This window comes from Anolis carolinensis, chromosome 5, assembly GCF_035594765.1.
Source record: "Anolis carolinensis isolate JA03-04 chromosome 5, rAnoCar3.1.pri, whole genome shotgun sequence".
Taxonomy (NCBI): Eukaryota; Metazoa; Chordata; class Lepidosauria; order Squamata; family Dactyloidae; genus Anolis; species Anolis carolinensis.
Window position 1 is genome coordinate 167,518,722 of NC_085845.1, and position 12,579 is coordinate 167,531,300.

General features: G+C 39.8%; 1 protein-coding gene across 1 annotated transcript in view; it reads left to right on the forward strand.

The window, feature by feature from the left end:
• The first annotated feature begins 11,513 nt into the window (after window positions 1-11,513).
• The window catches only part of LOC100562681 (retinoic acid-induced protein 3), a 30,664-nt gene continuing 29,598 nt past the window's right edge, over window positions 11,514-12,579 (forward strand). Inside the window, exon 1 of the mRNA XM_008110782.3 lies at window positions 11,514-11,832. The gene's annotated coding sequence lies outside the window, so the exon portion shown is untranslated. The remainder of the gene's footprint in view (window positions 11,833-12,579) is intronic.

Genomic DNA, 12,579 nt, shown 5'->3' on the forward strand with positions numbered 1-12,579 from the left:
AAACAAATTTGGTGATGTTGGGTCAAGATTCAAGGAAAGAAGTTCTGGCAATTTAAGATTTAATGTAGAAATAAAAATATGGCCATCCCAAATGACTGACATGATATGTTAAAAATTATGGGTTCTCAAAAAGAATGTGATTAATTGAAGCTTTTCTTATGAAAAAGTATTCAGCTTTGATATTAGAGTGCTTATAGTTAAAGAACATTTAGATAACTGAAGGCATTCTGAAATGTGTTTTAAAAAGACAAAAGATAAGATCTTTAAGGAGAGGATTTCTCCATAGAATAATCTTACATTTCCTTATCTTGTAAGGAAGTTTTGGACTTAGTCCTCATAAATAGGAATATTTATATTAGGCTTCATGTGTTGCAACTTTGACAGACAAAATAAAAACAATTCATGGAGAGTTGGACATGCAGGATCTTACTGAGTTTAATGTGGAGCTAAATTAGGCCACTGAAACCTGCAATTCTATGAGCAATCACCAGAAAATAAGCCTGGCTGAATTGTGTTTTGAGTAAATACAGTCATATTAATGGGCAATAAAGTCTTTTTAACTTCAAAAGGATTTCAGTGTGCCCAATTGTCACTGAGGTCATTGCAGGTATTGGGGTTTTGCCTTCCTGTACCATTTCAGAGGAAGGAAAGAACCAATGAAATCACCTCTGGATTTTCTTTCCCTAAGAAAACCCTATGAAATCCATGGGGTTGTCATAAGTTGACAGGCAATTTGAAGAAACACAAACCATGAATCAAAGACTGTGTGACATTCTTGTCTGCTGGAAGCCAAGAGTATAATGATCTCAATAGTGCATTTATTGGTTTTTTATTTTATTTTACACATTTAAATGTTACCTTGGTCCCCTGCCAATGAAAGCTGGTCACTATGGCTAATAACTTTATTTGATTTATGAGACATAAAACATTCTTAATGTGGAACAGTTCTTTTTAAAAAAAGTAATATCATGACAACATGCTGAGTATGGAATTTTGGGAGTCATAATCCAAAAAACTAATGCACCCAATGTGTTCAAGATGACTACTCCTTTTGGCTCATACATTTAGCAGGGTCTCGATAGAAACAACCTGGGGCATTTATTTGGAATGCATCTTCTTACCACATGAAAACTTGCTTGTAGTTGTACAACATGACTATATAATCATTCAGACAATCTACAGTGTTCCCTTGCTACTTTGCACTTCATTTTTCACTCCCTCACTGTTTTGTGGGTTTTCAATAAATCGTAATGTAACCATTTATTGTGGTATTTTCCCTGTTTCATGGGTTTTTGCAGTGTGCAAAGGGTTTTGGAAGGGGGGGGGAAGGGTGAAATAATGGGAGAGCGGGGCGGGTAGGGAAGGGTTGGAAATAAAAAAGGGTTGTTGTATGTTTTCCGGGCTGTGTGGCCATGTTCCAGAAGTATTCTCTCCTGACGTTTCGCCCACATCTATGGCAGGCATCCTAAGAGGTTGTGAGGTATGGAGAAACTAAGAAAGGAAGGTTAATATATATCTGTGGAAAGTCCAGGGTGAAAGAAGAACTCTTTGTCAGTTGTAAGCCAGTGTGAATGTTGCAGTTAATCACCTTAATTAGCATTGGAAAGGTCCATCTCCTGGCTTTTCCTGCCTGGGGGCATCCTTTGTTCAGAGTCATTAACTGCCCCTGGAACTCTTCTGTTTTCAGAGTCTTGCTTCTTATTTACTATTCTGATTTTTGAGTTTTTTAATGCTGGTAGCCAGATTTTATTCATTTTCATGGTTTCCTCCTTTCTTTTGAAGTTGTCCACATGCACAGAGAAGCCATTGAAATTCACAAGCATGTGTGTATGTGGAGGGGAGTTGTGCAGTAACGAAACACCAACTATAGGAAATCAATCTTAGCCTTTAATTTTAGCATTCTTCAAAATGGGAAAAATCCTCGAAAAGTTTGCTAAAGTTCAGTTTTTTCTAAAGCATATAAACTGAAACAAGAATGTATAACCTTCTGTATTTACATAAAACTTCGGTGACTGGCAAAGAAAAAAAAAAAAACAGTGTGAAGACAGCATCTTATAATATAGAACAACCCCACTATACATATTCATCAGAAAAATAATCCAGATAGTAAGAAATTAACATAAAATTAGGGGCGAATATTTCCATGTAAATGAAGCTCTTTTACCAGCTGTTTACCAGCTTTCTAACCTTCTGGCAATGTGTCTATATAGCTGGTTTGGAAAGCAAATGAATGTCTTTATCTTTTTAAAAGTTTCCTTTTTCTCCAGTTCCCCATCCCAAGTAGCTGCTGGCATATCTCAAATAACATAATGCACAATATGCCTCTGTGTGTATATATACTATTACTTTCTATCCACTGAAGCATTCTCTAGAGGAATCCCAAGCAATCATCTAGTCCAGCTCCCATTTCTACCAAGCACAGCACTATCAACATGATTATTACATGTGATTCAAACATTTCCTATCTATGCATGGTTGTCTGAATCTAGTTTATGATTATTTTGGAATTAAGAAAGCTGAAGCTGAATTGCAAACAGTCACTTCAATCTAGCATGCAGTTTAGCCCTCAGTCTTCTGTATTATACACAGTCCTTCAAACCTGCTTGATAAGTGCAGCCACAATTCATGGATGAGCATCTTGTCTGAAGTACAATCTGTTTCTTTCTGTGTTCCCAGTTCCAGTCTACCCATCACATAACAGGATTGGGCAGCCCAGTTTATGTACAGGACAGTTTTGCCCCCATGGATTTTCCTGAGGCCCAAAAAGGTTTTTTTTTAAAGATAAGCTAGACAAGTTTATTTATCAGGTTTGTGGCTTAGTGAGATGATTCTTGCAAGGTTTATGCCAGTCTGATATTGGAGTTGAGAATGTTTTGTATTCTGACTTGGCATTTCTTGGAAAAGTTTATGATCCTGAAAGATAGAGATAAAAGCAATACCACTTTGAGATTTGCGAGATGCTGTCTTTCTGAGAAATCAGGCTTGGCTCTGGGAAAGAGAGAACTTGCCAGAAAAATGTGTATGTGGAGAGAGAGGCAGACAGAGATACAATGCTTGCCTTGTTTTTCTCAAAATATCACCAGGAGGCGGAATGAAAGGTTGAAGCTGAAAATCAATTTTCTACAAAGATAATCCACTCATAAAATTGTCGTGTTACTTCAGACTCTCTGATAGTGAGCCATGGGGAGTGGCTGCTTGTAACATTTTGCCAGAAGTCATAGACAGTCTCCCCACAACGACATAGCTCTGTGAGCAACTCTGATAAAAATTACTCACATTTTATAAACATATCGTTCATACTTTCCACTTCATGCTATTTTCCACTTTTGGATGAGTACACCTGCAGCTGATCAAGAAGTTGGTTTCTACAGATATTCCTCCACATTCACTGGGGTTAGCAGCTCAGGACTTCTATGAAGATGGAAAAATATATTTAAAGAAATTTGTATGTGAGAAAACACCTCTTCAGGAATCTCTAGGCCCTCTACTGTGACTCTACAGTAAAATTTCACCAACACTGACCACAGAAACATGCTGGAGGACCTACAAACACAAAGAGAAGGGATATTTGGGTCCTCCTGTGAAATTCTACTTTTGGCAGGCTGACCATAGAGTCACCCTGGAGGACCTAAAGATTCTTAGAGAGAAAATATTAATTACATCTGTGAATGATCAAGCAACACCTGATTGCGTAAAGGTTGGGTTTGATCATTAAAGTGATGAAGTTACAGGTGGTGCTTGCTGATCAAACATCCGTGTGAACAACATTTGTTGTTGTTTATTCATTCAGTCGCTTCCAACTCTTTGTGACCTCAGGGACCAGCCCACGCCAGAGCTCCCTGTCAGCCGCCGCCAACTCCAGCTCCTTCAAGGACAAACCAGTCATTTCAAGGATAACATCCATCCATCTTGCCCTTGGTTGGGCTCTCTTCCTTTTTCCTTCAATTTTCCCCAGCATCAGTCTCTTCTCCAAGCTTTCCTATCTTCTCATTGTGTGGCCAAAGTATTTCATCTTTGCCTCTAATATCCTTCCCTCCAGTGAGCAGTCAGGCATTATTTCCTGGAGGATGGACTGGTTGGATCTCCTTGTGGTCCAAGGCACTCTCAGAATTTTCCTCCAACACCACAGTTCAAAAGCGTCTATCTTCCTTCACTCAGCCTTCCTTATGGTCCAGTTCTCACATCTATAGGTTACTACAGGGAATACCACTGCTTTAACTATGCGCACCTTCGTTGCCAGTGTGATGTCTCTACTCTTCACTATTTTATTGAGGTTGGTCATTGTTCTCCTCCCAAGAAGTAAATGTCTTCTGATTTCTTGGCTGCAGTCTGTCACTGCCTCCACGTTTTCTCCCTCTATTTACCAGTTATCAATCAGTCTAGTTCCTATAATGTTGGTTTTCTTGATGTTTAACTGCAACCCAGCTTTTGCACTTTCTTCTTTCACCTTGGTGATAAGGCTCCTCAGCTCCTCCTCACTTTCGGCCATCAGAGTGGTATCATCTGCATATCAAAGGTTGTGATGACTCATGGGCCTTGTAGTCCTGTTCCTAGTACTATTGTGGCAGACAAAGAGGAAAACATGGGATTTTCGCCGGTTCAGCCAGAGCCGGAGCCTCTCCACCTGCAGGATGTTGACGTTTGCCCTCAAGAATTCAGCCAAACAGGCCTTGGGCAGAACTCCCCCCCGTTTTCCCGGAGGGACAATTATACAAAAGATAGAGGAGTTAGGGAGGCTAATCGCAGAAGCCTGAGAATCGCTGCCAAACAAATGGCTGATTAGGTCTGCTTCCCTTGGGAAACTCTAAGGAGTCGTGCATCTGGACAGAGTTGGGTTTCGCTTCTCGTTCTCTAGGAAAAGAGTTCTGTTGGCGGGAAACCGAGACCTAATATAGGTGTTTGTCGCAAGGGAAACTTTGCGGAGTCAATTGATCAGCTTGAGGAGAGAGATCGTGTGTGGACTTCGTAATCCCTGTTCCCTGCTTCCCGGATCAAGTTTCAAGTCTAGCCTTGTCTCACGGTTTTTGCCACGGACTTTGTTCATGCTTCATGTATGCCTCGTTTTAAGTCTTGGATCAATTCAATAATCAAGTTTATTTCCAGCCTTGTTGTCTAGCTTCATTGGACTATAAAGACTTTGTTATTTCCCCACACTATTGCTTGGCAAGGTGTGTGTTTCGGTCAAGTGGATTACAACTTTGAACTCTAATATCTTATATTGGACAATACATTTCTGGACTATATTTGGCCTTATCTGAAAGGTCTGCTTCTGAACTATATTCTTCACTTGTTTTTATTGATTTTATATATTTCTTTAATAAAGATATTAGATAGAGACTGGCCTCTGTGTAAGGTTATTGGTGCTCTGCAGCCTGGGTTCTGACAAAGGTTGTTAATGTTTCTTCCAGAAATTTTAACTCCAGCCTTGGATTCATTAAGCCCCACATGTCACATGATGTGTTCTTCATACAAACAAGTTGAATAGGTAGGGTGAGAGGATACAGCTCTGCCGTACTCCTTTCTCAATCCTGAACCAGTCTGTTGTTCCGTGGTCTGTTATTACTGTTGCTACTTGGTCAGATTCCTCAGGAGACAGACAAGGTGACTTGGTATCCCCATACCACCTAGAACTTGCCACAACATTTGGAAATAATTATTAAGAATCTGTATCATTTATTTTGAATTGTGGACTGGGTACCTTTATGGGAGTGTCTGCACAATCATTGGTCACACAAGCATAACAGAATGGACATGTGAGTTTCATCCTCCTAGTTCTGACTATTGGCAAAGATATTAATCTAAGTAACCTTAGATTTCTGGATCTTTGCCAGTTGTTTTTGTGCTTTCTTTTTATTCATGTTTCCTTCTCGATTTATATCTAATCTTGTTCAAAGGTGCCTGCAGTTGCATACAATGCCAATAGGAGGTGCTGTGGTTTAACTGTGATGGAAAAAGTCAGACCAGAGGATGCATCCGCTTGCTTTCTAATGTGAATTGCACAACAGACAGGCTCTGAAGAGGGATCATTCCCAACCTTACATATAGAGCCAGATCTACTGTTAGGCCCCCAGCAGCGCATTTTGGCATACCAATAAATGCCAGCAAACTGTCAATTCTTTTGTTTTATTTCTATTGCTATGATAGCAAGATAAGGACTGAAGGATTTAGGCTTTCTGCGTCAGTCGCTAAAATAAATACTGTGTGTGTTTCCCTCGCATAGAGAGCATGCCAGCATTGTGTTCGTTCTCTCCTCCAATGCAGAATCTCTGAGACGCAAATAAAGAGATCAGAGCGCTTTTGGTTTATTGTTTTTCCTTTTCCCTCTTGAATGCTGAGAACAAATATGGCTGTCAGAGTGGAGCAATACAAAGGAGCCGATAAGCATGCACTGCATTTTACAAGAACAAGGGACACAGCGCTTTCTTTGAGCTCCAAGAAAGATGGCGAAACAATTCCAGGAGGAGGGAAGGAGGGAGGGAGAGAAAACAGCACTGTCAACAAGGTGAAATTAATGAGGAGAGTGGAAATGGAATGGAATTCGTAGCTGCTGAGGCTCAGTGCCTGACATACACTTTGTTGTTTTCCTAACGGTTACACCTCACTCGTATTCAGCTCTTTCAAGTTTCATGAAATCTTTTAAAACAAAGAGAGGAGGCAGAAAGCACAAACAAACAGACATTTGCCACAAAAAAAATATTCCACATAGCAATGCTCCTGCTTCCTTGGGTTGAGATTCGGCAGCACAAAATCCCATCTCTCACATCTATGGCAGGGCTTGCATATTTATTTATCCTTCTAAAACGCTCTTTTGAACAACAAAATGCAGGCTCTTTGCTGCTAGGCCAAGATGTTTGTAGCCTTGTTGGGTTCAAATAATGAGCAAAACAGTATGCTCTTTGTGTTCTCGAAGGCTTTCATGGCCGTAATCACTGGGTTATTGTGAGTTTTCCAGGTTGTATGGCCATGTTCATCAGGAGATAATGCTTCTGGAACATGGCCATACAGCCCAGAAAACGCACAGCAACCCAGTATGCTCTTTCTTTACCAAGCATTTAAAACTTGGAGGCTGTATAAAGATTGAGAAAATGATGTAGGCTTTCTCTCAAGCTTACAACCTAGAACATCAGAGTCATGCGTTCCAATTTTAAATTCTGAGGCAAAGAGATGATACAACAGACTTTATATTGCAAAACAAGATCCGCGAGTAGCATGAAATAATGAGAAGTGCTACACCAAGATATAGATTGGTTGGACTTTTATAGGATTTCCAAGGATATTTCACGACTTCAAAATTCTTTCGTTCCCATGCCTTCTTTCTTTTTATCCTACACATGGAACCATTTGGTCAGACACTTATCAAAACAGCAAACAGCAAATGTCCATCTATCAAAATCAAACTGAAACAAAATGCCATCTCTGACTCCTACATCTAAGGCCACTTTCTCCAAATAATATATTGTCTGCTAGTGTGACTTTCCTGTGCCAGTGACTTTTAATAATAATAATAATAATAATTATTATTATAATAATAATAATAATAATAATAATAATTTATTTGTAGACCGCCCTGTCTCCCCAGAGGGACTCATGGCAGAGGGACTCATACATATAAATGGCAAACATTCAATGCCACAATTTCTTCATTAAAATCAAAAGTATAAAATGACAATAACATACACATTATAATAAAATTCCACATTAGAAAAAACAATAAATTTAAACATGACATCTTTTGCATCTCTAAGGAATGTAATGGGCTGTTTATTGCTGGTATTTGGTGGTGTTTATGGCAAACTCTTCTTATTGATCTTGTCTAACACTTAAGAAGACTATTTATTTAATAAAACTATTATTAATACCATTGCTATTTATGAATCAAATTAAATCAAATTAAATCAGACCCCTTCTGCCCCTTCACCTGTATTCCTTTTCATTAGACTTCATGACTGGAGCTGATGGGAGTTGTGATACAGTAACATCTGGAAAGCTGTAGTTTCTTCTGTTTAGTCAGGATAGTGGGGTTTGAATTTAGATACAAGGTTTGTGGGTATGATGTCTGACTTCCAAAATGTTCTTTAACTTTCCCCTACCTCAGAGCAATTCTCTTTATCCCCAGTCCACATGGTAGATAATCAAAAGTGATGGGGGTTGTCATTCGATAACATCTGGGGACTCAAACTTGGTAAAAACTAAAAAGACCACCATGTAAAAAGTTATAGTTGGCTCTCTGTATCCACATAGTCTTCTTCCATGGATTCAACAGCCTTTGAAGGCAATCATAAGGCTAATGTGGCCCTTCATGAAAATGAGTCGGTCACCCCAGACCTAGAAGATAGGATAAAAATGCAGAAAGCAACTCTGCTCTCTTTTTGATTCACACCAGCAATGGTGCCCCATATCATTGAGTAGACTAAGATCAGTGGCAAGTAGGTGATGGTGATGGACAGGTTGGCATTTTGCATGACAACAGTCATGACGCTGCTGCCTGGGGGATACTGGGAGTCGTGGTCTGAAAAGGTAAAACATACAAGCACTGGTGCGAAGACAGAATTGTGTGTTTTCCATATCCTGCCCTGATTTCCCAGAACTAGTGTGCTGCCCAACCCTGTGGGAAGTAGTTTTACCTGTCAGAGGTTCTAAAATAGTTTTAAATTGCTATTCTGGATGGCTTCTGTCACATTGGGAGTGGCGGGGGCATCATCATGCTGTTTCATTGGGCTGTTATGGACTGGCACTAAACTACAGGACAACCTGACAGTCAGTTGAGGCCGAAGTGTCCCTCCTTGGGTGACAGATTGCCTCCGCCAGCATGATAATTGGGGCAGGGTTCAAATTGTCATTGTGCTTTGAGCTGAGCAGTTAGAGACTGGTACTTTTTGATGCATCAAGAAAAATACCAGTTCTGCTGTATTTTCTAGGAGGCAATTTGGCTGATGAGTGATTGGAACCAGGTTTAGCAGCTTCAAGAAGGAGACTCCTTCACCTTCGCAGGTGCTTGATGCGCCTTTCATTTCGACCCTTTCCCTGTCTTCTGGTGTTTCCATTCAGCGCTGAGCCGCTTGTCAAAAGAAACATGGCAATTAGAGATGAAAGATCCATGACAGAGATCATACATCAGTTGCTCCCAGTCATCTCTCATTGCTTTTAACCACTGTTTAACAAGTCTCTGGGCGATATTAATCATTACAAACAGGGGTTGACCTAATTGTCGGGAAACTGAAAAATCTCATTGTCAGAACACAGCGGAAATGATATTCACTCCCTAACCTTTGGGTACTGAATTAACTGCTACCAAGAGGCTGGAATCGCAAATAGACTCCGTTCAATTACTGGCACCTGGGAAGAGGGCAAATAGACTGTTAGGGGTTCTAAACTATGAAGGGGACATATTGGATCTGCAATAAAATGTTATGGCATAGAATATTCCTTTTCAGGAGTCAGCCATGCCTTTTCCCAAGATATTCCATTCCATTTTCCAACCATTTTAACTGCTATGGTTCAATGCTGTGGAATCTTTGGAGATAACGATCTGCAAAAATCTTTGTTCTACCCTGCTAAAGAAAAGAACAAAAAAAGAACGTGCAAATTCGAGGATTCCATAGCATTGAGTCATGAAAGTTTTTTTGTGTGTTAGGAGCGACTTGAGAAACAGCAAGTTGCTTCTGGTGTGAGAGAATTGACTGTCTGCAAGGACGTTGCCCAGGGGACGCCCGGATGTTTGATGTTTTTATCATCCTTGTGGGAAGCTTCTCTAATGTCCCCGCATGGAGCTGGAGCTGATAGAGGGAGCTTATCCGCACTCTCTCCGAGTTGGATTTGAACCGGCAACCTTCAGGTCAGCAATCGAACCTTCAAGTCAGCAGTCCTGCTGGCACAAGGGTTTAACCCAGTGAACCACTGAGTTTTCCATGTCATGGCAGTTAAAGTGGTGTCAAGCTGCATTAATTCTACAGTATAGATGCACCCTGAGTTCACTCCCAGAATGCTGTAGTTGTGAGTTGCTATCAAGCCGGGTTCATCTTAAGATGGGCTCCTGAAATGAGAGACCTCCAAAATGACCTGTCATCAGCACACTTTCAGTATATAGTATACAAAGCAATGCAGAAACTAGTGTAGTACCTTTTCCACAATTGAAACCATATGCACTAGTCAATAGCAGTGCATTACACATGGCTCTGATTATTTTGTGTCAGAAAAAAGTACACTAAACAGAAGATCTACATCCCATTTCGACAAAAACAAGGCTTAGAAACCTGATACTTTTGGATTTTGTTTTTGTTTTTTTTTTAAATGAAAGACAAGACACTGAGAAAGCTGAATGTTGTATGAGTTTCTGCTCTTGCAGTTGTGGAATGACAAAATGTGTGATGTTTGTTTACAGAAGAGGGCTGTGCCTTTCTCTACTTGCCTCCCTTTTTTTTCTTTTTCACTGAAGCTGCACCTGCCAAGAATCCATGTCCAACCATGTATGCTATTTGTATTGAATTAGACCGAGATGGTGGGTTTGCATTTCATGTCTCACCAGCAGCCAATTGCTGGTTAAACATTCATCAAATTCTCCCTTGGGCCATGGCTTCTGACCCACACATTTTGCTTCTGTTTGTTTACCAGATAAATGGAAGAATGTGCCCAGAGGCTGACAACCTCCCAGAGAGTGGGCAAAAATCTGTGAATGTGGTCTAAATCCTGATAGGCATTTAAAAAAGAACACTTCTAATAGATAGTATTTTAATACTTATAATGAACAGTGCTTCTTTAATAAACCAATTGGCAAAATATTTAAAAAGTACTTGAAAAGATCTGGTCATTGTCCTTGTTATATCACCTCCCGCCTATATATTTACGATCATGTATGCCTTCCAGGGACTGGTAAATGGTAGCAAACAACTCTCAGCATCTCCAGCCAGTCATGTTGGCTTGGATGATGGGAGATAGAATAGTTGGAAGGGAATGAAAAAGTCATCTCATCCCACTCCCTGCCGGATAGAGACTACATCAAAAGCCCTTTCAAAATCCAAGTACCCAATATTTCTGGATCACTGCCAAACCTGTCTAATATTGTATCAAGTATTACTGTTAGTATGTATTGTAGAAAGCTTTCACGGACAGAATCACTGAGGTGTTGTGTGGTTTCCGGGCTGTTCTAGTAGCAGTAGTTACTTGTGATTTCTATGATTATTTTTATAAGAAATGAAACCTTTCTGTGGAAAATGTATCCACTGGGAAATTTCCACCCCACATTATCGTTCGGCCTTATGCAGTCTGGATTCTGACAGAAACAAATACAATTGCAACATTCACACTTGTCTCAATCAGACAAAAGTTCTTTCTCCCACCCTGGACATTATTACACAGATATATAAACCCCACTTGCCTAGTTTCCAACAGACCTCACAACCTCTGAGGATGCCTGCCACAGATATGGGTGAAATGTCAGGAGAGAATGCTTCTGGAACATGTCCATACAGCTTGGAAAACTCACAGCAACCCAGTGATTCTGGCCATAAAAGCCTTTGACAATGCAAGTAAGAGCATCTTCCAAGTGAGTGCATCTAAAGACTCCCTCACCCTTTCACTGCAAAGGTTGCTATGGGTATAACAACAACAACACTACCTTGCCAACTCTCCTAAAACACACTCTAAAATATTTCTTTCAATACTATCTCAATGACCAAGCAGAAGGAATGCATGAAAAGTTATATTTTGTTTATTCTGGAGCTATTTTTGTACAGCTTCTATAATGACCATCAGCCAAAACACTTGGTTTCTAATCAGCTTGGAGACTTCAGAGCTGTAGAACATTTGAAGAGACATGCCTACAGCACTATAAAGGTGAGGGCAATCTTGAAAAATCTTCCCTGATACATGGAGAATCCTTAGTGAACAGAGAAAGGTGGAATTGGTGTGTAGTGCTTGGAATGTAACCTGTTTTGAGGCAGAAGGGCAGCAACTGACACTAATTCAGGAATGTTCTTCATTTAAACCAAGTTCTGCTTTACGTGGAAACTGGCACATTGCAAATTAGATAGAAAGCCTATTTTCTGAAAAATTTTCAGGAGGAGTGAATTCAGAGCCTAGAAAGTTACTTTTTATTGATTTTATTTAAGGGGGGGGGTGTATTACAAACAAAGCATTATAAAAACAAGGTTTACAAGTGAGGGTTACAGTGGGGAGGGTAGAAGGTTTAGGTGATACAGGAAAAGAAACATAAGGGAAAGTTGGGGGGGGGGAAAGTAAGGGGAGGGGTACTCGAAAAAAAACTTCCATTCTTTCCCCTTTCGGTAAATTGTTTTTCATTTACATTTCTTACAATATCCCAGTTCATTTTTCACATTAACACGTTTTATTAATATACATTTCCACTTTTTCCCAGTTAGTCTTCTTTATTGGCTTTCCTCTGATTTCTTTCATGTACCAAGTTAATTTGTTCATATTCTTTATTTCTTCTATTTTCTCCAACCATTGATCAATCTGTGGGATCTGTTCTGTTTTCTATTGTTTTGCTAGAGTTATTCTGGCTGCTGTTGAAATATATGTAAAAAGTTTATCATCATTTTTATTCAATTGTAAGGATGTATC